The following is a 25,743-nucleotide window of genomic DNA, read 5'->3' as shown; positions in this document are numbered from 1 at the left end:
AGTGATTTTGTTATCATACCCGTGCGCCTTAATGTTTATTAGAAGGTAGCAATCACATTGCAGAAACCCCCTTTTAATTTTGTTTACAACTTGTGAGATGTTTGCTCAATCTGTACCTACTAAGACATACTCCTGATCTGTCTAATTCTGGCCATAAGTTCCAAATTTATCTTCGAATGTTGATAGGATACATATGTTATTGTTGGTGCGCATACACAACACTCATGGTGATTTCACTCTCACTGACAGATCAAAGTAGGGGCTAAATGTATACCTAATCTGCGTGAAAACATGGAATTCGCTATAATCACAGACGCACAGCTCATTAACAAAGACATTACCATTCAACCAGAGACTGACCAGAACACCACTCCCAGAACATGTCATTAGGGCATGACCCAGTCTCTGATTAGTGATGGAAACCCAGAATTGCATGCAGATATAATGCCCAGACAGCTGAATGCTTTACAGTGACATACTAATGAAATAACACAGCATTTCTCTCCCTGAAGCTGTGACATTAGCTTTCAACCAGTACTGGGCCTAAATCCAGAACAGAGGTTAATCGCCCAAAAGCATTAATTCTAGTAGAACATCCCCAAATGTGTTACCCTAATAAAAGGTAAGAGTTAAACTTCGTAGAAAAAAGACTGTCAATTTCAAAACAGCTTCTAATATCCTTCCGGACTATAGCATGGCCTTAAATTGCCATGTCAAGAGAAGCCAATCCTGACCTCTCAAAGCAACTCACCCGAGATGAAGAAATGTTGAAAAAGGACAATTCACCACTGAGATTAAACAGAACATTATTTTCATACATCATTGCAGTCCACCCTGATTCCCCCGTGGCAACTCCGAAATTGGGGCAAGCAATGTTTAACTTTTGTAACAGAGTACAGGTAACTCACAAATTGTACTTAGACCTAGGATTTTTTGTCCCATGTAAACATTTCCTAGAGGCATTTTAGCGGGGTCTACAGTGTGGTTACAGCGGTCGGTTCCTCAGACTGTTAACCATCATTCCAATGTCGAAAAACTCTGAATTGTTTTTTTCCTAGACAACGTTAATCATGCTTCAGCATGGAACCAGAGCAGTTTTTCTGTCCGATATGATTACACCAGAGATCAACAACTACACTTTTGTCAATGGTTTCCAATACATCTTTGGTCAGTTCCATTCATACATCCTATGCTTACTTATTTTACTCATTAACTCTAGGCAACACAGTTGAGCTCCTGATACTTTTATATAGCAATCCTCATAAATAGCAAAGTAAATGCCAGCCTCGAGGGTAGCCTTCCCCCTCTTTAAAACTAAGAAAGACCAGAAATTAATCTTTTGTATCCACTCATGCCTTAAATTTCTGTGGTCATAATCACTGTGGAGCATTTCTGAGCAATATCTTTCTGCTGAGCCACCTGTCCTGGAAAATTCTGGAAAGGAAGATTCATGTCTCCTTTAGTTTAATAAGAGATGTAACTTGGACAATATTAAAGGTAGGAAGAGAACTCTGCAATATGTCTGCAGGCACTGTAAAGACTTTATGCAACGTATTTATCGTTACTTGAAAATGCAAATAATAGAAACCATACACAATAGTACAAATGAAAATCAGCAAACTGGATTTCAGGTGAGCTCTGGCCCATTAGATGGCCTTAGCCTTAGGAGGCAAGGGTGGGCAGAAGTAAGGTAAATGTAATCTGTGTTTCAGAGCATCCTGGAAATTTGTGTCTAGACTCAGCTACTCTTAAGTCACCAAAATCCTACTTCAGTAGCACGACTCACTGGTGATAGAACTTATAACTGAAGTAAAACTAATCCACCCCTAAACAGTCAATGGACACAACAATGTGGTCTATCCTTCATTTCCATAAGTGACTGAAGAGTGATCTCTGCCTTCTTAAATCCCTCCCTACTTCACAGGTTTCTTTTTTACCTCCTAAGAGCTCTTCTTCACTTCTACAGATCTTTTCCTTACCACCCCCCCAAATTTTATTGTAGCTCGTTAGATGTTTCTATTTTCCCCAGATCTCTATTCCATCAAAACTCTCCTGTGTCAGATCCCAATGTCACCTTAACCCACTTTCTATCTCTGCAGATCTCTCTCCACATTCTCATTACTTTTTACTCCCTTAGATTTGTATCCTTTCTTACTTTGCACTTTTCTTCACATGCACATTTCTCACCATAACTCCCTCCCTACCACCTCAGTATGGTCTATCCCCTTTATAGCTTCACGTTACCTGAATCTCTCTCACCTTATACCTTCATACTTCTCATAACTCACTCCTCCTCACCAGGCCTCAAGCAGCCTCGTTTTCACCTAACAATATTAACCACAAAAAATGTTGTGCTACAATCATTTCATACCCTAAATATAAGCTACCAAAATATTGGGATGGTAATTATATATAGGGAAATTTAAATTTACCATTCTTAACCACACATCAATATACTTTGGCAAGACATATACATAGAACAATATCTAAGACTCGATAGTCTGATTTTATACCAAAAACCCATTGGATCTCGCTAACTTGCCTAGGTAACCCCTTCACCCCAGCAGACATTACTGTAGTGCACTTGACTGAACTCATTTTCATAAGACCTCATTCCTTTTCATCAGACTTGACTAAATTGTACTAGACTTCATTCTCTCTTATCAGACCACACTCTGTCCCACTTAAACTCACTGGACTGCTCTTAATCTCAACAAAACTTCCTTCCTTAAAGGTGATGTTTGTGAGCCAGCAACAAAAATGTAAACGTAACATGCCCTGCCTTATCTCTGCCTCTCAACAATCTTCTAAGATTCAGCTTCAACCAACTGAACATGAGATCCTGCAGGCAAGCAATAAACCAGGGTTTACGTGATCAGCATTCACAATTAATCTGCAAGTTTGTTACTTTTATGGCGCATGTTGTAAGAATGTTACCCACAAATGCCTGAACAACTGAAAACATTTCAAAGCTATGGAGAGCTATGGTTAAAAACCTATTTTGAATGTAAAATAAATATTGTTCTATCTTTGTCTCAATCACCTGTCACATCATATTTTATTGTTTCATTATTTTAGTTTGTAGTGGTTTCTATTAACTATGCAATAAAGGGTCATACATGTAAATTTAACACTGCTGCTAAAAAAATTAACTCCAGAATCTGAGGATCTAATCAAACGGTCGAGTGACATTTTTCCATCGTTCTGTTATCAACTGAGCTATAACGAGAGACCTGATGACAACCAAGTCTAATTTGGCCAACAAAATAAATCAGTCTGTACTGACACCCAGGAGGATCTCCTCTCTGTCTAGTTAGAAAGCAGATGGTGGATAAAATACTATTGAAGCTCTCTGCTGCCCATGACACAGCTGATTAACAAATACCAAACGCCCGGCATCAGACTGTGTCTCGCAGATTGGAACCAAGAGGCTTAGAAAGGCATGCTGAAATGTGTCTCTCAACTGATTCCAAGAACATTGGCCAAAGTATTTGGCTATTCCATGTGCTTTTCATTGAGTATGTGTATCCCTTTAAGAATGTCTAGACACATCACCTGTTTGCACAGTCCATGTGAGCCCAAGCCCGGTAGACACCCAAACTCATGCAGGGGTCACCAAAAGCGGAAATGTAAATTATGCAAAAGTCCTTTAAAAATAAAAAAGTCAGACCTTTCGCCATCTTATAGGACCCCTTTCCGTCGCAAGTGACCAGTCCACACTTCAGGAGATCCCTCCACATCTGAAGGGACACCAAAACACCTCATGGAACACTGCATACCTCATAGAATGTCACTCCACTTCATCGGCTGCTGTCTATTCAGACCTGTTTCTCTTAAGACCTAAATGTCCTCAGATTCGATCTCCTCATACATGATATCCTGACAAATATCATCCGACCCAATGTCATCAGATCTGACCTCATCAGAGTGGGTCTTCTCAGATACAATTCCCTCAGTTTCTATCTACACATTCCCTGTCTCCTGGGTACTTAGCCCCTTCAGTCTCAATCTCCTCAGTCACTTTCTAATCAGATCAGATCTCCTTGGACCCAAACTTCTCAGGCCCGAGCTCCTCAGACCCGATTTTCTCATGTGCAATCTTTTCAGACTCAATTTCCTCCAAACGCTCACTCATCCTTTTCAGAACTGCCTCCATAGTCTTTTAATCTCCTTGTCCCATCACATGTCTGTACACCTCTTTCCAAAAGATAACTCTTCATTACTTCATCTCTCTTACTGGAATGCACTTCATCACCTCAGAAGTCTCTCTTTATTGTTCCAGTCTGTATCATCAGTCCCTTCTCTGCCTAACACATATCTCTGAAATTCTTCCTGTCACCTCACAATTCTCGCTGCCTCATTGCAACTCTACATGCTTGAATTCTCCCTTATCTCATCAGATTCCCACCACAGATATCTGCCTCCTATGACCCCTATCTCATAAGAACTCACACCCCTCTCTCACCACAGTACTGCCTCGATATCCTTAGGCCTCTCTCTTGATTCACTCCACAACTTCTCAGAACTCTTGAATGTCATAGATTTGCAGAGTTCTCTCTTTCGTATTGTAATGTAATGTCCTCAGAACCTCTCTATTCCTTCTTGCCCCCATCTCCCTAAAACTGTCCCTAGCTCCTGGTATCAGGCCCTCTGTCTTCAGAACTTTTCCTTGTATCCCTCCCTACCTTATCACAACTCTAGTTCATCCTATTTTTCCCTAACTCATTAGACTGTTACTTCTCTCTTCTCTCTCTGTCTTCTTGAACTTGTCTTTCTCTCTTCATTCTTTGTGCAATGGCATCAGAATTTTCCGTATCTCACTGGGCTAGCCATGACTGCCTACACCCCAGTCTATCTCCAAGAACCTCTAATCATCTTACTGGGTAAGCTATCTCTCATTAGACCTCTTTTTATAGTCTCAGAAATCTTTGTACCTACTTCCTAAATCTCTTTCCTTCAATCTCTACCTCTTTTGAATTGTCTTATTCTTCACAGGTACCCGTCTAGCACCACAAACCATCTACCTCTTTATATACCTATCTCCTCAGACTTTCTATTGTGCCACCACCCAAATACGTCGTGCCCCAAATATTATTCTGATCTTTAATGCTTGTATAGGAGAAATCAGTGACTCTCTCCAAGAGGGACATGAATCACTTTTCTTTGCTTAAATGTTTTATTGAGTTCTGCAATTAGTGATTTTGGAAATCTACAGTGGCAATTTATTTAGCAACCAGAGACATGAAACATTTTCCACATAGAGAAAAATTATCAAAGACAAGTAGTTTTCTAATTCTGATGGCAGCACTAAAGTGTTTTTCTTTCATCAGAAGGGTACCTACCTTAAGATTTTCTCAGCATTGGCTCTTAGATTTGCTCTCCATCGGTCACTAATTTCAGACTATTTTAAAAAGTCAATTTTTTCTTCAATTTGTCTGTATTATGGATGTTGGCGCTGTTTAACCAGTTTTGTCAGAACTCCTAGGCATTTGTACTGTTCTCTAATTTATATGGATCCTTTCTTACCTATTTATACGATATACTGTTTTCCCACTTTTTTATTATTGTTAGGTCTTTTTCCTTTTCTTTTCCTCTTTTTTTTTTAACTGAAGTGTGGACTCTTCCGGGTCTCGTCTCAGTTTCTGGAACTCTGCTTCACGCTTCTCATTCATTTCTGGGCTAAAGTGGCCAAACAAGCCTCTTCCAGTCTTTCACTGATTTCTTCACGTTCTCTGGAGAGATCAGACCTCTGTTTCTCCACCTTAGCCCTGGCTGCACGTTCAGCTCTAAGGTCCTCTTCTAGTTCTTCAGTACGAGCCTACAAGTTTATATTATTTAATTAGTTAATTAACAGTAAGATTTAAACACAACTGGTGATTCCATTAAGAAGAAATACATGTGTACCTGGAGTTCTTAGATTTTTTTCTGCAGCTGGGCTCCCAAGGATTGTTCATCCTCAATCTTACCCTGCAGCTGGTTTATATCAAAGTCTTTCCTATTGTTTTACAAAAAGCATGGGCATTAGAATTTGCAATGGTGTTGCTATTTCCTCACCGCATTACAGTTAAACCGAGTGTTTATTTAAGGTTTAAAGCTGTACATGCTGTGTTAGCATACTGTAGCTCAGAAATTAGTAAGTTTATATATAATTGTGATCTCTTGCTTTTCTCATTAAAGTTTTTTAAATTAGGTAGATTATGAGTAGACTTCACATATATTTTGAAAGTATGTAATAGTTGTTTGGAGCAAACACCATGTAGAACTTCAACTATATTTTGAAGGTATGTAATAGTTGTGTGGAGCAAACACAATGTCTCTTTCTCTGCTGTACTGCAGGACTGTAAATACTTACTTCTTCAGTTCTTCTTCATTTTGCTGTTTATCTTTCTCAAGATCCATCACAGTTTCCTGGGACAGCTTCAGGTCACCTTCAAGCTTCCACTTGGCCCTCTCATGGTCCTGCAAAGTCTCTTCTCTTGTTCCAAAGAGCCTTCAGGATGCGTGTTTTTAACAGAAAGCACACATCAAATAGTTGATTGCCCACATCAAGGAAATATTAACCTACTGATTAACCTACACAAATCCCGATGTGGATGCTTCAGCTCTTAGTATGTACTTGTGTAAGCGATTCCGTGCGAAATACATTTATTTCATTATATGTTCAGCGTTCTATTTACAACTTTGCAAAAACTGAGCATGTAGCATATCAGTTTGCAAAGATAAATAGCTTGGAGGAGCAATTAGGTTATGTGCGGGCAAGTACCTCTGACAAAATGTGACTACAATGTCTGCTCACCTCTAATGCTGTGTGGGGCCTATAGAAACTATTAAATACACTACTGAGGAAAGTTATCAGTATAGTTTGATGCATCAGATGCTTCAATGAGTGTGTCAATGTGCTAAAAGAAGCACATTGTTTGTTAACCTAACATTCAGCGACTCATTGTAGGTGTCAGCTTAGAGGTCTTTAACGCGCTCCTGAAGAAAGCTGTTTGATGGCAAAATTATATGGCTGAAACATGTGGACCCAGTGATGTTCGAGTACATGATGATGATGATGATGATGCATGCCACTAGTAACCTTAGTGGGCGAGAGTCCTTTTAAAAACCAATATGCACTCCATTTTGTATACAGTGAGATGAACCAGAAAGGCTGAAGCGAGGTCGCCGTCCTTGATGATGTGGATATATTAGTCTGGAAGCTGAGTGTACTCACTTCAAAAACTTCCTTCTCCCTCTTTGTCACTCCGCATCCTATTGTGCGATACCGATCCGTATCAGTCTTCAGAAATGAGAGATTAAAACCATCATTTAATCATTTTGTGGAATATTTCTAATTAGATATTGTTTTTGAGTTGAACAAGTGTTTTAACAGGTAGACTAAGCACACTTCACCTACACAACATAAACTATGCAGTTTCTTGTGGTAAATCCAGTAATTTATCCTGGTACCTTTGTAAAGGCAAATAATGAGTAATGACAGGTGTTATCCTCGTTTTAACTGGATGGGGAAACAAAAATCCTAGGATACGTAATGCAAGATAACAAAAACATGGATAAACAAAACATGGTGAGAGAACTGTTAGGTAAAAAGCTGTTAAGTAATAAAAGACAAAACGTGTAGAGTACCAGAATAACTAATTGACAAGGAATAAAGGTGGAAATAAGCAACAGTGAATATGTGATGGTTAGAGGGGGCTCCCCCGCCGCGAATAACTGACAGAAAGGATTACTTGAGGTGACAGCATTATGGACCATGTTTTCAATACAGCTTTTAAAGTTGTTTTATTATTCTAAAGATGCGATTACACTGCAAATAAGCAGTATCCCCGCCTTGGGAGGTAACCATATCAGACCATTCCTCTAACGCACTCCTTTGAGGTAATGAGCCTAATGAAACAATTAAAGGCTTTCATTGCAAAGGAGGACATCACATACACTTTAATGAAGCTTCTCTATTATCAGACATCTGCTGGCAGAAGTTACAAGACTTCTTCACGTATCATGAGACCTTTAACACATTTGAGAGACCATTATTTCGATTATAAGACCACTTTAATGAAGCTACTTTGTTATCAGACCTCTCTCTGAAGAAGTTACAAGTCTGCTTCATATGTCATGAGACCTTCCACACATTTGAGAGACCATTCTTTCGATTATAAGACCACTTAAATGAAGCTCCTTTATTATCAGACCTCACACATTCCAAGACTTCTTCACGTATCATGAAGCCTTTCACACATTTGAGAGACCATTCTTTCAATTATAAGACCACTTAAATGAGGCTCCTTTATTATCAGACCTCTGTCGGCAGAAGTTATAAGATTTCTTCATGTATCATGAGACCATTCACACATTTGAGAGACTACTCTTTCGATTATAAGACCACTTTAATGAAGCTCCTCTATTATCAGACCTCTATCGGCAGACATTACAAGACTTCTTCACGTATCATGAGACCTTTCACACATTTGAGAGACCACTCTTTCAATTATAAGACCACTTTAATGAAGCTACTTTATTACTAGACCTCTCTCTCTGAAGAAGTTACAAGACTTCTTAATGTGTCATGAGACCTTCCACGCATTTGAGAGACCACTGTTTTGACTATAAGACCACTTGCTCCACAACAACAGCTCAAACTCTGTCATAAGTACAAGAATATCTGTGGAAGACCTCAACAAGGACTATCAATATAAGCAGGGCCGGCCTTAGGGCGGTGCATTAGCACTGGGTGCTGACCTGGATTGGGGGGCGCTGACCTCAGGTGGGTGCTGTGTTTAGCAATGACACACAAAACTTACGATATGAAAGCACCTGCTGAAAAGTTCCTTGTGTGTCCAGCCTTCACAAAACAATTTAAATGTCAACATACCTCTTGTGGTTAATGTTCCTGCTAGGGAGAGAGATGGGAGTTTTGTCTAACTGCAGCTTTGACTCCCCATAAAGTAGCATAGAGGGTTAATATGCTTGCTGCAAAGAATAGAACTATATTTTCTGTGGATAGATGAGTGGATTAGTGAAGCCAGCCTTAATGAGCGCTTTAAAATAAATGAATGCATGTGAAAGGGGGGCTATTGAGAGATATAGGGCACATTTGCCGGGTGGTAGTGAGTGAATCAGAGAAGGCGGTCATGTGGTGGTGGTGCCAAAAAAGATTGTCGCACAGGGTGCCACCAGCACTAAATATAAATATCACCAAAAATTGGTACTCCTGAAAGAGGTCCCTGCTTACTGTGATGACCCAAACCTCAAGCACAACACAACGAATCAGCTAATCTTGACAATCAATTGACAAGAATGAGACGAAACCGGCTGAAGGCATCTGTTGCAATTTAAGAAGACCAAATAAAGGGTTCACATCAGGTTTACACTCTAGTTTTAACTGCAGGTGCTGTGTAACATACCTCCTCAACTACACACTTCCATCCTCCCAGTTGGTGCCAGTGGCATGATATAGGTGTAAAACATATTTAAGACACACTATATATGCTAGGCGATATTTCTGTGAATGGTATCCTGACATGTAAACATCCTTCCGGTCCCACACCTGGAGCAAATATTGCGCTACCTAGCACCTGGACAAATTACCCTGAACAGCAATCATTTGGCTAAGTTACCAAATCGGCTAATCCAAGATTTTGTGGATCATGCGTATCCGAGCACTTCAAAGTGGTCAGAAAATAACATGATTGCATGCTTAATGCTTAGATTTCTCTTAACATTATGGAATCACACATCATCACAATACTTCTCTTTGTACCATGTGAATATTCTCTATTGCCAATACCTTTATTTATGTATCATGACACCTTTCTTTCTATCATGAGCTCTTCTCTGTCACAATACAGTTTGCTGTAGACCTTTTTTCTGTATCAGAGAACCTTTCTGTGTATCATGAGATCATTTTCTTTCACAACATCTTAACTGCATCATGAAGCCTTTCTCCACTGCAAAACATTTATGTAAATCATGAGAACATTCTTTCATACTATACCTTCTTGAATAATGACACCTTTCTCTGTGTGATGACTCATTCTCTATCACAAGACTTTGTGTTGCATCAAGACATCTTTCTGTAGTATCACACTGTTCTCCTCATCACTGGACCTCTACCTTGATAACCTTTTGGTGCATCAAAAAAAAATTCTCTGTATCAAAGGGCCCTTCTTTCATCACTAGGCTTTACGGTGTATCACAGGATTTCCCTCTCTATCACAAGAACTTCTTCTTTATGAGATATCGCCCAAACAAAATACATTTCTTTGCATCAGGAGATCTGTCTCCGTCACAAAACATTTTTCTTTACAGGAGATACAACTCTACTAATACCTATCTCTGTGTCATAAGATCTTTCTACGCATCATGAGATTGTCAAGAACCTTAAGCCAAGACCACTTTACTATCTGCCTAATGGCAGTGTAAGATACCAATAAGAAAGACACTTCAAGTGATCCATGGAGCATGTGGATGAGTAACCTGCGGCAGCAGGTATGCTCGGACACAGGTGTCCAATGGAGAAGCACACACGTCATAAACCACATTATCACAAACAGTTCTGGCAGACAATAAGGAGAGCTGTGGGACACATCCAAGTTCTCTTAAAGCTGTTGTGAGTTTGCCAGTTCACCATCGGCATGATTCACAAAGGGATTTACAACTTATAAAGTTACGAGTGCTGATTTGTCGCACTCCTGGCAGAATCTACGCACTGCAGTGCTGAGTGCGGAGATTCCACCTCAAATCTGGAGACTCCACTCCAAGTGTGGAGACTCTGCACTTGAAACTTTACGAGTCATAAGCGAGAAATCTCTGTCCTTTACTATCTTTTTGCTCTCTTTACTATTATATACAACTACTGTTCTTTCAGCTGTGCTTCTATTGCGGCAGCGGCTCCTCTCCTATGGTGGAGGAGTGTTCCCCCCTCATAGAAAAATTAAAAAAAAGATAATACACTATGTTTATTATTTTTTTTGTTTTCAAGGAGCGGGGCAATGGGGATGACAAGGACAGAGTGGGGGTGGTGTACATTCACTCAGTCTGCATGTGTGCTTGGCCGCTGTCTCAGGACGGCCAAACACACATGCGCACTGAGCTCTCTCCAATATGGCACTGTTTTGCCGGGTTGGAAAAAAGCAGGCACATGCTCCCAGTCTGTCTGGAAGTGCCAAGCCAGGGCGCAGAGGCCAATCCTAATGCTGGGATTAGGATTGGCCACAGGGCAGGCGGGAGCTTGTGCCTGCAGTGAGTGGAGAGAAGAGGCGCTGCGGTGGCGTGTCAGGTAAGTTTAAAAAACATTTATTTGTGAAGTTGTCTTTGTTTTGTGCCCCCTGACCCACCGCATTGCCCCGACATGAGCTGTCCTTGTTCTATTGACAGCTTCGATTTTTACACTGAAATCTGAGTTGTTCCCTGAGCGAGGCAGTAGTGAATCTCAGAAGCATTTAGAAGGCGTCACCTCGATTCTCTAGTTCCTTCTTGGCTCTACATCGGTGACCTTCCAATCCTAGACACCCAGATTAGACCTTTGGAAATGAGTGAGGGTTGTTATCAGATTCAATGCACCACAACCCCGGAGGGTTCAGAGCTGAGGTATTCTCTGGCACAGTGCCTTTCTTGTATCAAGTGTCTTTACTCTAACACTATATATTTCTAGTATCACAAGATTGTATTCTCTGTCAGGATACCTTTCTGTATCTCCATATCTTTTTTTTACCATGAGACCTCCGTTATCATACAATTTTGTAAAACACAAGATCCCTATCTGAGACTTTATTGTGTAGCACGAGACTCCTTTCGCTGTCACAAAGCCTTGTCCCTCTATTGTGTAACCTTTGTATACAGTTTTCTCACTCTTCTAGAGTCCCACTGACCTGAAACCCAGAAGACCTTTCCCAGACCACCCCCTTAATACCACCTGACAAAATAGAGGTGAGAATATGGGGGGTCTTATGCACAGAAACTGCACGTATGCCCTACTTCGGCAGTAGTAATTATTAAAAACTGGTTCTACTAGCCTTTTAATAGCACTTAAAAGCAAGGAGTCTGCTGACTTGTCAAACTAATGGTTTATTGCATCACATGGCAGAAGAGGTATTTACACAATGCAATCACAGCAAGATTCTACAAGGGGGAACACTGGCTAGTGGTTAGGTTTGCTCGCAGGAATGACGGTTGCATGAGCTGGGTGCCACAAGCAGGGAGTAAGGGAAAGCCTGCAGCAGCGTGCTGGGAAATGGCCACCTTTAGGGTGCACGTGGCATCATGTTCTGGGAGTAGCTATCCTCACTGTGCATGCTGCAATATGTTAAAGAATGGCTTGCTTCGGCATGTACAGTGCAAGCTGTCAAGGAATGGTCTTCAGGTAGCACATGGTAGCGTACCAAGGAATTGCCTTCAGCACACACACTTCAGTATATTAAAGAATGTCCATCTTCAATGTGCATAGTGCGAGGTATCAAGGTGCGGTCATCTTCAGGGTGCCTATGAACCAACCAATAAATGCCCATATTCCACATGCCCACTGCAACCTACCAATGAATGGTCATCTTCAGCATGCCTATGAACCAACCAATAAATGCCCATATTCAGCGTGCCTCTGAACCAACCAGTAAATGCCCATCTTCAGCATGCCCACTGCAACCTACCAATCAATGCCCATCTTCAGCGTGCCCACTGCAACCTACCAATGAATGGTTATCTTCAGCGTGCCTCTGAACCAACCAATAAATGCCCATCTTCAGCATGCCCACTGCAACTTACCAATGAATGCCCATCTTCAGAATGCTCACTGCAACCTACCAATGAATGCCCATCTTCAGCATGCCTCTGAACCAGCAGGGAGTAAGGGAAAGCCTGCAGCAGCGTGCTGGGGAATGGCCACCTTTAGGGTGCACGTGGCATCATGTTCTGGGAGTAGCTATCCTCACTGTGCATGCTGCAATATGTTAAAGAATGGCTTGCTTCGGCATGTACAGTGCAAGCTGTCAAGGAATGGTCTTCAGGTAGCACATGGTAGCGTACCAAGGAATTGCCTTCAGCACACACACTTCAGTATATTAAAGAATGTCCATCTTCAATGTGCATAGTGCGAGGTATCAAGGTGCGGTCATCTTCAGGGTGCCTATGAACCAACCAATAAATGCCCATATTCCACATGCCCACTGCAACCTACCAATGAATGGTCATCTTCAGCATGCCTATGAACCAACCAATAAATGCCCATATTCAGCGTGCCTCTGAACCAACCAGTAAATGCCCATCTTCAGCATGCCCACTGCAACCTACCAATCAATGCCCATCTTCAGCGTGCCCACTGCAACCTACCAATGAATGGTTATCTTCAGAGTGCCTCTGAACCAACCAATAAATGCCCATCTTCAGCATGCCCACTGCAACTTACCAATGAATGCCCATCTTCAGTATGCTCACTGCAACCTACCAATGAATGCCCATCTTCAGCATGCCTCTGAACCAACCAGTAAATTCCCATCTTCAGCATGCCCACTGCAACCTACCAATCAATGCCCATCTTCAGCGTGCCCACTGCAACCTACAAACGAATGGTTATCTTCAACGTGCCTCTGAACCAACCAATAAATGCCCATCTTCAGCATGCCCACTGCAACCTACCAATGAATGGCTATCTTCAGCGTGCCTCTGAACCAACCAATAAATGCCCATCTTCAGCATGCCCACTGCAACCTATCAAGGAATGGCCATCTTCAGGGCACACAGTGCAAGGTATAAAGGAGCGGTCATCTTCAGCGTGCCCACTGCAACCTACCAATGAATGCCCATTTTCAGTGTGATCACTGCCCCCTATCAAGGAATGGCCATGTTCAGCGTGCCTACTGCAACCCACCAAGGAGAGTTCATCTTCAGCGTGCCCACTGCTACGTACCAAGGAGAGGTCTCCTTCAGCGTACCCACTGCTATGTACCAAGGAGAGGTCATCTTCAGCGTACCCACTGCTACCTACCAATGAATGCCCATCTTCAGCGTGTCCACTGCAACCTACCAATGAATGGCCATACTCAGCATGTCCACTGCAACCTACCGAAGAATGGCCATATTCAGCATGCTCACTGCAACCTACAACAGAATGGCCAGCTGCTCCAGTGCGTATACAGAACCATATTTGGGAATTATCATCTTCTGAGTATGCACAGCAATGTGCTGAATGGTCGCCATGTGCATACAACTAAGTTCCAGGGAATGGCAATCGGCTTCCTCTGCCTCTGGGTGCCCTTCCAGTACAAAACCTATTCCTAACAGAACGCACATATTCTTACACTATAGTGCAAGAGTGTCTGAGTTGGTGAATGGCAGTCAAAATTGCACCAGTGCAGGGAGAGAAGAAAACAGAGCCACGTTGTAATAGGTATGCCGCTGTTCTGCTCTATTCCTTTTATGCAACTGAAGTTGCTGCAGTGCTTTGCGTTACTTTTTAGTAAATCTGGGTCCCGGTGTCCTGGTTCTAGGAGAGTACCCTAAACGGGGGGATGACCTCGACATACAGGAAAGGGGCAAAAGACGGCAGACAATCTCTTGTCAGTCGCCCCCAGATGGGAATTCATGAAACATTGAGCGAACAAATGGGACCCCTCTTCCTCTGCTACTTCTGATGTAATAAGGGCAGAATAACCTACTTTAGTCCCTTTCCACCCAAGCCCACCATTCATTACACAGGAAACACAGACCCTACAGACCCACACACAGTGCACAATAAGGTTTCACCTGACACCTATACTTACACAGCACATACCAAGACATGCTGTACTTTCACCTCAGGCTTGGGAAGGTGGGAACCTCATGCCTCGGACACAGTGAAGTGGGCATAACAGGTCTCTGTGCTGCAAGCCCTGTGTATCCTGAGATCTATCTCTCTATATGAGATTTATCTCACTGGGATTTCTTTATTTGTTCCACATGTATATAAACCACAACTCAACATTTGTCGGCAGCATTCGCCCTTTCTAAACCATCGGATTGTTATTTGTCACTGTAAAGGCACTCATAACGAGTAAAGACTTCTGCTGAGACATCCTGTGTGGATGTACCATAAACTGAGGAAAAGTAATTCTGGCGATGAGCCATAGCTTTGACATACCATAGCAGATTCTTCCTTACTTTTGAAGAGACTCCCTTACCTTTGAAGTATCTCCCTTACTTTTGACGGGTCGTCCTTACTTTTGATGGGTCTACCTTACTTTCGAAGGGTCTACCTTACTTTTGAAGAGTTTACCTTACTTTTAAAGGTTCACCCTTACCATTGAAGGGTCTCCCTTACTTTTCAAGAGCATCCCTTACTTTTGAAGCGCCCCCTTACTTTTGAAGAGTGTACCTTACTTTTGAAGAGGCCCCCTCACTTTTGAAGGGTCACCCTTACTATTGAAGGGTCCTCCTTCTTTTCAAGAGCTTCCCTTACTTTTGAAGATACTCCCTTCCCTTCGAAGGGTCTTCCTTACTTTTGAAGAAACTCCCTTACCTTTGCAGGGTCTCCCTTACATTTGAAGGGTCTTCGTTAATTTTGAAGGTTCTCCCTTACTTTTGAGGAGACACCCTCACTTGTGAAGAGGCCTACTTACTTGTGAAGAGGCCTACTTACTTGTGAAGAGGCTCCCTTCCCTTTGAAGGTTATCCCTTACTTTTGAAGAGACTCCCTTACCTTTGAAGGGTCTCCCTTACTTTTGATTGGTCTTCCTTACTTTTGAAGATTCTACCTTACTGTTGAGGAGACACCCTTACTTGTGAAGAGGCTCCCTTACTGTTGAAGAGGCTCCCTTACATGTAAAGAGGCTCCCTTACTTTTGAAGAGGCTCCCTTACCTGTGAAGAGTCTCTCTTACTTTTGAAGAGGCTCCCTTACTTGTGAAGAGTCTCTCTCAAGTTTGAAGGGTCTCCCTTACTTTTTAAGGGTCTTCCTTACTTTTAAAGATTCTCCCTTACTTTTGAAGAGGCCCCCTTACTTGTGAAGAGGCTTCCTTACTTTTGAAGAGGCTCCCTTACTTGTAAAAAGGCTACCTTACTTTTGAAGAGGCTCCCTTACATGTGAAGAGGCTCCCTTACTTTTGGAGAGGCTCCCTTACATGTGAAGAGGCTCCCTTACTTTTGAAGAGGCTCCCTTACTTGTGAAGAGGCTCCCTTACTTTTGAAGAGACTCCCTTACTTGTGAAGAGGCTCCCTACCTTTGAAGGGTTTCCCTTACTTTTGAAGGGTTTTCCTTACTTGTGAAGATTCTCCCTTACTTTTGAAGAGGCTCCCTTACTTTTGATGGGTTTCCCTTACTTGTGAAGAGGCTCCCTCACTTTTGAAGGTTCTCCCTTACCTTTGAAGGGTCTTCTTTACTTTTAAAGAGTCTCTCTTACTTGTGAAGAGGCTCCCTTACTTTTGAAGAGACTATCTTACTTTTGAAGGGTCTCTCTTACTTTTCTGCCTCTCTCCGAGTTCCATTGGTTGAGACATAGCGTGATGGGTTCCAGTTCAGCCGTTCACTCCCCATTTATCTCAGTTTGAGATTTCAGACTCATTTCAGATTTTCCTCCTGGGGTTCATGGTGGAACCTTCAGTTATTCCTACATTTGTTAGAGCCCAGTATTTTCTCTACAAATTGCTTCAAAGCCCAATAATTCTACCTTGCATATGATAATTGGATTGTACACATGAACTAAAACGTTGAAACAACTGTACACTATGAATTCTTATCACAATGTCTTGTTTAATTAATGACAAAAACCCCAATGCGAGTAAATGAAAAATAAATTTTGGGGTACTCTGTCTGGTCCGGATCTTGAGATCTCTCGCTGTTCAATGAGAGCCCTCAATGGCGTGCACTCGCTTCCAATCATAAGGTTTCCGCCTTTGCCATGAGACTGTAGGCTTTGTTTGGACAGGTTGGCAAACTTTATCTGATGTTAGCATAAAAGTTTGTATAACAAACATTAGTAAGGGCCGAAGGACAAGCGCGTCATGCTGTGGACGCCCTTCATCTCTGCAGGCAGCAATAACAAACCTGCATTTTTTCAAACTGCTGGACGCACGATTCTGGCATCAAACAAATCACAATCCTGGGAGGGTGCACATTCATATCACAATTGGTCTTATTTTTGTTTAATTGAAAACATAAAGGGCCGCGGCGGCCGTGCTGGGATTTGAACCCTCCAACCCAGGAGCGTGTAGAGATAACACCATGATGACGCCGCCTGGGACAAAGACTCCCAACGCTGAAAAAGAAATCTCTTGGAAAGAGCAAACTTTGCACACAAACATCCATTGTGCCTTTTTCCCTGGAGGGTAACAATCTGCTATGAGCCGAGGCATGGTGTGTGAGGGACTGGGCAGGAGTGTGGAGTCTGAGGGAATCTCAGGGCGGTGTGACAGACAGAGCTGACTCAGGCACTGTGGGATTTCAGAGGACACAGTGTGTGTGTGTGTGTGTGAGATCAGGGTTAGACTTAAACACAGGGGTGCACGAAAGGGCAAGATGTGAGCGGCAGAGAGGCAGGGTGAACCCAAGTCACACTGTAGTTTCCCTCAGACCTGCACGTTTAACAAGCATGGCAAAGCCAATAGGTCCCACTTATGCCAGAGCTACTGGCTTTGCCAGTATATTGCACCAGTGTGGCTGCTGTTCTGCGTGGCTAAAAGGCTAAAAGTTATTGGCAGAGAGGAGAGTGGCGTGGAGTGTCATAGAGGGAAATGGCAAAGTGTGGAGTGAAGTGTTATAGAGTGCAGTGGCAGAAAGTGTTGTGTATTGGAGTGGCATAGTGTGGAGTTGCACAGAGTGGCATACACTGGAGTGGCGTACAGTGGACTGGTCTAGAGTGGATTGGTGTAGAGTTTTGCAGAGTACAGTGATGTAGAGTGCAGTGGCATTGAATTCGGCGACATACAATGCAGCATCATAGAATGCAGTGGTGTATATTAGAGTGATGCATTATAGACTGCAGTGGTGCAGAGTCGAGTGGCGAACAGTGGAGTGGCACAGGTAGAGTGGTGCAGATAAGCGTGGCGCAGAGTGCAGTGGTGTATAGTACAGTGGCACAGAGTAGCATAGAGTGGTGCAAAGGGAAGTGGTGTAGAGTTGAGTAGTGTGGAGTGGTGCAGAGTAAAGTGAAGTGACGTAGAGTGGAGTATTCATGGTGTGGCAGCACACTGCCATTACAGACAACACATTTTCAATTAAAATAACAATTACATTTGTATAGACCTACAGCTTTACTAATAATACAGTGCACAGACGAAAATGTGTGGAAATTGCATCACCTAGTGTAATGATTAATTTTGATCATATTAAAGTATTGGTTTCCAATACACTTCAGAACTAACAAAAATGTGCTTCCTTTGTGCATTCATAATTCTGATATATTATGAAATACTTACACAATTCCTTTAAATGTTGTCATGTGTGCTAGAAAGAAACTCTTTACTACCCCCAGTAAATAACAAGATTGACACATAAATGCTCTCACATTGAAGTCAGAGAAAGAAAAGTAAACAAGCGTCCTTGGAAGACTGCGCCCGACATTTGACCTTGGTCTTTGAATGCACAGCAAATGTGATGAGATAAGAAAATGGCTTAAAAGGTCTGTAACAGAAAGTGAGTTTGTAGAAAAAAACAAAAAACATACTTTAGGCAATGCGAGGAACAAAATTGAAGCTGGAGACCGTAAAGCAAATAAAGTCAGCAAACGGAAAGCCGGACAGTGTGAGTTACAAATCACAAAGCCACTGGTAATCAAATAACGGAATGCATTCCTAGGTCAACTTTCTGAAAATCCCCAAGATGTCTTAGGCAAACCAGGCAGATGCACTGTCTGGTAGGCTATGTCCTAAAAAGGAGGCCTCTGGAAGCAAGAACCTGCACAATCCTGCACCAAAGTGGTACACCTGTATGCAGAACCCCATCTAATGAAAAACACTTCTTCAATACCCCACCTTAACGATGCTAACTAGTCAATGCCTCACCATCAATACCTTGTAACTGCGCCATCATTTAGTTCCCCGTTTTATAATCGCTAGCTTGCAAATGGCCTTGTTACAGAGTGGCACCAGAATATTCTTTCACAATATCGTTGGACATAAACATTGTGTCATAAACATTGTTTACAAATGTGTCATCCAAAGGGATTTAATAACAGAAAATCTTCACCCACTGGGAAGATATTTTTGTAAACAATATTTAAGGCACAACATTTACGTAACACAATATTCTGGCACATAACATTTGGTTTCCTAGAAATATTAAATCATCAATAGTATTCTTCTCCTTTCAATCATTACCTTGATAGGTTCTCATCCTTACAACCGATATCTAATCAATTGCCTCATCTTCCTACTATAACTTCGTCATTATTGCTTAGCCATCCCACAAACGCTGTCTTATGAATGGCTTCATCACTTTACAATCCCTGCCTCATCAACAGCCTCACCATCTTGCACTCCCTGCCATCAATGGCCTTGCATTTTACAATCCCAATCAATGGTGTCACCATCCTAAAATCCCCACCTTAGCAATGGCCTCGCCATCCTACAATCCCCACCTTATCAATGGTCTCACCATCCTACAATCCCTACCTTATCAATGGCCTCACATCCTACAATCCCCACCTTACCAATGGCCTCGCCATCCTACAATCCCTACCTTATCAATGGCCTCGCCATCCTACAATCCCCAACTTATCAATGGTCTCGCCATCCTACAATCCCTACCTTATCAATGGTCTCGCCCACCTTATCAATGGCCTCGCCATCCTACAATCCCCACTTTATCAATGGTCTCGCCATCCTACAATCCCTACCTTATCAATGGTCTTGCCATCCTACAATCCCCACCTTATCAATGGCCTCGCCATCCTACAATCCCCACCTTATCAATGGCCTCGCCATCCTACAATCCCTAGCTTATCAATGGCATCGCCATCCTACAATCCCCACCTTATCAATGGCCTCGCCATCCTACAATCCCTACCTTATCAATGGCCTCGCCATCCTACAATCCCCACCTTATCAATGGCGTCGCCATCCTACAATCCCTACCTTATCAATGGCCTCGCCAACCTACAATCCCCACCTTATCAATGGCCTCGCCATCCTACAATCCCCACCTTATCAATAGTCTCGCCATCCTACAATCCCCACCTTATCAATGGCATCGCCATCCTACAATCCCCACTTTATCAATGGCCTCACCATCCTACAATCCCCACCTTATCAATGGCATCGCCATCCTACAATCCCCACCTTATCAATGGCCTCACCATCCTACAATCCCCACCTTATCAATGGTGTCACCATCCTACAATCCCTACCTTATCCATGGCCTCGCCATCCTACAATCCCCACCTTATCAATGGCCCGCCATCCTACAATCCCCACCTTATCAATAGTCTTGCCATCCTACAATCCCCACCTTATCAATGGCCTCACCATCCTACAATCCCCACCTTATCAATGGTGTCACCATCCTACAATCCCCACCTTATCAATAGTCTTGCCATCCTACAATCCCCACCTTATCAATGGCCTCGCCATCCTACAATCCCCACCTTATCAATGGTCTCGCCATCCTACAATCCCCACCTTATCAATGGCCTCGCCATCCTACAATCCCTAATTAATCAAGGGTCTCTTGTATTCAAAACTAGATTCACAGTAAGTAAAATGAAAAAACATGCCTAATAGTTACGAAAAATAACTATGTTATTGGGGAAACAAATTTGAAGCCATAAACACATATGCTCTTAGTATGCATACTTCTGCAGGCTCCTGTGCATGGAGTTGACCTCAGATGTATGTTGTGTGTCTCAGTAGCTTTTGAGTGTGGAAAGTATGTACTTGATGTTGGGGTGCGTGTTAGTCTTGTATGACGGGCCCCATTTGTCTCATCTGTGTGATACTTTGCTGGTACTCTTCAGCACACACTAAACTTTTACAGAGATTGTTCTGAGCGACTTCAGACTATACAAGTACATTTATAATTTTAGATACTGTGGCCTTTTTGTGGTCTATGTTTTATTGTGCTCTTGGTAGTGGTTGCTTTTCCTTATTTCTTTAAGCATGCAGCAAACAAATATAACCCTGAAATGTAAGCAGAACATTGGGGACCTCTCTACACCGCAGATTTCTAACATATTTGGTAGCCGGACATACTGAGAATATATTGTAAGAACCTAGGAAGGGGATTTGACTGCATTGTCTTGGTTCAGAGGATCAAATGATTTTCAGGATCATGCCTGTGGGAACACCTTTGTAGGGCACCGGGAACTGGAATGAGTTTGATGAGTCTAAAGACATTTTGGGAAGTACTTCAAGCCTTGAGTTAGATTTGCTTTAGAGGACTATCGATCTATACCAGAGTGCAGGGTGAGTGTGAAACCTATGCGGAATTTCTAACATCAATACATATGTTAAATGGTAGCTGCACAGTAACGTTGGACCTTGATATATGCGATGATAAAAGATCAGCTATGGTCCATGCGAACAGTTGCGCTTCAAGAACAATTCCGGTTTAAGGGGGATTTAAAATTAGATGAAGAGGTTGCCATGGCAAAGACTACAACTAGTGGTCAGTGTGTATCCTATGTAAGGACCGGGAATGATGATAAAAAGTGTAGTGATGTCTATCGTGTTTAGCAAGTAAATAGTCGGTAGAAGAATCTGAAAGAAAAATGTGAAATCATTTTACTGATGTGGTCGTAGTTATCAAACTCCTTCGCTTAATGGAAGTCTGGCCCTTGGTAAACACTTTAGGATCTGTGGTCACAAGTGCCTTTTTGCTAAAGTGTGATAACAAGAGGAGTCGTAAAAGTAGGTGGATCAAGGGTGTGAGTGCTGCATAGAAAGTGTGGATGAGACATAAGAAAAAGAACGCAGTTACTTTTTTGTGGTGAAGGAGAGTTGAATGCCATACTGTGCCACCATTGGGTCACCTATGTGGGTGGTGAATATTTTAGGCTGAAACTCAGAAGTAACCGCTGATTCTGGTTCACCACACACAATCATAAAAATCACAAAAGAAGTTTGAACAAGAAATTGAAGAGCATGGTGGAATCTCATTATGATTGTTATGTGTCTCTGGAATAGGGAAGAGAGACAACGTGGGGACGAAGGGAAAGGAAGACAAGAAAATCCACTTCCACCACAAACGTATCTCAGATCACGAAACCACCTCATGTCCCAATTTATGACCAGTCATCCAACCTGGCAGAAGCAGAAATATCACATGTGAACCTCAATCCCTTAGGTACCAGAGTTGACTGCTGGAACTATGATTCTCCTAATATCTTCCAAAGGTTTGAGAAGCCACCAGCTATAAGAGGAGATGCACCATCTGTTCATCAGCCGCCCTACGTCTTGCAGGATATAACACTTCAGCTTCCATGCCCAAGGCTACAAACTCCTTCAACAATTTCTGTAGGGCTCGGCGTTTGGAGTGAGCCTTCCTACTGAAGCCAGGGAACCAAAGGATTTTATTTCCTACGTTAATGATGTTCCTCTTAAGTATGGGCATTGAAAGGCCTTATTGTATTTTTTTCCAACTTTGCAGAGCTTGTCATTGCAATGCTTGTTCCCTACTTTGAGGAAGTACCACCTGAGCATAGAAGCACTTTGGAAAATGTTGTTGTATTGGAGTTTCCCCTCCCTAGAACCACTTCTAGCAAAACCCTTCAGATCGGATTTGCCAAGTCTTTGCCATCAGAGGAAGGCAGAAACTCCAGGATATGGAGGAGGGGTCATCATTTTCAGGGTGTTTCGCCCTGGCCTCCAGCTGCACAATGGAGTGTGCCACATGCTCATAAGATTCAGTAATTAATTTGTGTTCCTTAATTAAACTAGTCGCTTCAGTCTCTCAGTGCCCCTCATACTCCAAGAGATTTCACTCCAACAATGTCTCACATCTGCCAACCTGGTTAGCATCTTCTCCAAAGTGCTCCTCACCTTCGTGTTGGTCAAAGTAATCTGCCGTTCTCTCAACGCTGCCATCGACAGCCACTCCCCAAGACTCTTGCATCTGCAAAATCAGTCCCACGACCTCCATCACATCAAGAGGTCTGAGGGCCACGATATACTTCTTCCACCATACACCCTTCCTATCCTTAGAGGGTATGGGGGACGAAATGTGTGACCTCCACAAAAAGAAAGATTTACATGGGGGCAAACATCAAAGTTTAGCATCTCAGACAGCAGCCTTTGTTAGGCAGAGCAGACGCTCTAGCCCGAAAAAAGGCAACCAAATCTACTTTTGTAGTGTTCAGGGATGTCCCCTATATCTGCCCATCACCTGCACTGCCACCCGATAAGGCACAAGACACACCGACAGCACTGATCTACTGCCCAAACCTCTAGAAAGACATCCCCTTCTTCTAGGTAGCCTCACATTCAGTGGCACACTGGCATCAGGATCACCCCAGCATGGCACCTCGAAGACACCTGCACCGCCACCTTCCAACTCAGTCGTGAGTGGTCTAGGGGGGTACTCCAGCTCCAAGCCACAGGATCAGAAGTGCACCCCGAGGGCCATCGCAAGGTATCATACGTGTTGCTCCTTCTCCTTTGGTAATGTGTCCCTTGTGATATTTGCACTCCAGTCCATTCCCGCCTGACGCAGTGATCCCAGTGTGTGCGCTAACGGTTGAGCATAAAAGATCAGTGCTCATTTCTCACAAGGGCAAGCTCCGCCCTCTTTGTAGCAAACTTTGACAAGAAGAAGTGAGTATTTGCCGCCTGAAGGTGTAACAAATAATATTTTGGTGTGCGTACTTTAGGGTCACAATGGAATAGCATGAGTGAAAAGGTGATGAGAGCTGTTTTTTTTACGCCTAGCGTGAATTTTAGGCCTGCCAAGTGGGCTGGAGTATGAGAGAAGAGTAATTCTAATGAGTACAAGTTGGAAATGGACTCTTCACTCACGGATCTGGACGCAAGACTTTTAGCAGAAGTCTGCGTTCACCACTTCTGGTTCTTTTCATACACTGTGTACGGTTTGCCATAGTGGGAATGGATTTCTCTTTAAAGTTATTTAAAGTAATTTTTGTATAAAGTGCCTTGACGTCTGTTGCTGTGGAGCTTTTTCAGGGAGGGCTTTTCAAGGAATTGATAACTCATAATGATGAATTTCAGTTTAGTGCACCTTTTTTGGAGTAAATGTCTAATATGACCAAGGTATCAAAGTGCAATGAGATGTCAAAGATACAATATTTGTTTCGTTATGTGAAAATATCCTTTATTTAAAAGCCCAGGGCCTGATTCACAAAGGTAAACCTAGACTTTTGGTGTAAGCTTAGACCAAAAGTCTAAGTTTACGACTTTTAGGTATTCACCAGGTGTGTATGGTGTTTGGTTACTGCAGATCTGCGAAATGACTAGTGTGGTAATGAGGTACTGGCAGGAGTCAGGCGAATTAAGAGATACTATGGGGTAAGAAGAGGTACAGAGGTGTGGAGGAGAGAATGAGGTATTGGAGGGATCAGGCCAAGAAAGAGGAACTCGGTGGTGTTGATGGAAGAATGAATTATTAGCAGTGTCTGACTATGGTCCAGATGGAGCTGGAGGGCCCCTGCCTCTAAGGTAGCTGACGGGACTGGAACGGTCCTTCGATCTGGGGCAGCTGGAGGGATGCATGTGACTGAGGGATCCTTGTGACTGAGGGCGCTGAGGGAGCTGGAGGGCCCCTGCCTCTAAGATAGCTGACGGGGCTGGAACGGTCCTTCGATCTGGGGCAGCTGGAGGGATGCATGTGACTGAGGGATCCTTGTGACTGAGGGCGCTGAGGGAGCTGGAGGGCCCCTGCCTCTAAGGTAGCTGACGGGGCTGGAACGGTCCTTCGATCTGGGGCAGTTGGAGGGATGCATGTGACTGAAGGATCCTTGTGACTGAGGGCGCTGAGGGAGCTGGAGGGCCCCTGCCTCTAAGGTAGCTGACGGGGCTGGAACGGTCCTTCGATCTGCGGCAGCTGGAGGGATGCATGTGACTGAGGGATCCTTGTGACTGAGGGCGCTGAGGGAGCTGGAGGGGTCCTTGTCACTGAGAGCTGACGGGGCTGGAACGGTCCTTCGATCTGGGGCAGCTGGAGGGATGCATGTGACTGGGGGATCCTTGTGACTGAGGGCGCTGGAGGGCCCCTGCCTCTAAGGTAGCTGGCGGGGCTGGAACGGTCCTTCGATCTGGGGCAGCTGGAGGGATGCATGTGACTGAGGGATCCTTGTGACTAAGGGCGCTGAGGGAGCAGGAGGGCCCCTGCCTCTAAGGTACCTGACGGGGCTTGAACGGTCCTTCGATCTGGGGCAGCTGGAGGGATGCATGTGACTGAGGGATCCTTGTGACTGAGGGCGCTGAGGGAGCAGGAGGGCCCCTGCCTCTAAGGTACCTGACGGGGCTTGAACGGTCCTTCGATCTGGGGCAGCTGGAGGGATGCATGTGACTGAGGGATCCTTGTGACTGAGGGCGCTGAGGGAGCAGGAGGGCCCCTGCCTCTAAGGTAGCTGACGGGGCTGGAACGGTCCTTCGATCTGGGGCAGTTGGAGGGATGCATGTGACTGAAGGATCCTTGTGACTGAGGGCGCTGAGGGAGCTGGAGGGCCCCTGCCTCTAAGGTAGCTGACGGGGCTGGAACGGTCCTTCGATCTGCGGCAGCTGGAGGGATGCATGTGACTGAGGGATCCTTGTGACTGAGGGCGCTGAGGGAGCTGGAGGGGTCCTTGTCACTGAGAGCTGACGGGGCTGGAACGGTCCTTCGATCTGG

The 25,743-nt window shown here is 43.6% G+C and overlaps 1 protein-coding gene across 4 annotated transcripts in view; it reads right to left on the bottom strand.

Annotated features, from left to right (window-relative positions):
* SLC38A5 (solute carrier family 38 member 5) overlaps window positions 1–25,743 on the bottom strand; it is a 372,114-nt gene that overhangs the window by 301,727 nt on the left and 44,644 nt on the right. For 2 of the 4 annotated variants that reach the window (XM_069209561.1, XM_069209560.1), the window contains exon 3: window positions 9,998–10,125. The exons of the other annotated variants lie outside the window; for them this stretch is intronic. The gene's annotated coding sequence lies outside the window, so the exon portion shown is untranslated. The remainder of the gene's footprint in view (window positions 1–9,997; window positions 10,126–25,743) is intronic. 4 annotated transcript variants of the gene reach the window in all.

The sequence above is a fragment of the Pleurodeles waltl genome, chromosome 10, assembly GCF_031143425.1.
Source record: "Pleurodeles waltl isolate 20211129_DDA chromosome 10, aPleWal1.hap1.20221129, whole genome shotgun sequence".
NCBI classification, from domain to species: domain Eukaryota; kingdom Metazoa; phylum Chordata; class Amphibia; order Caudata; family Salamandridae; genus Pleurodeles; species Pleurodeles waltl.
The sequence above is the reverse complement of the archived record's forward strand: the minus strand, read 5'-3'. Positions and strand labels throughout refer to the sequence as shown.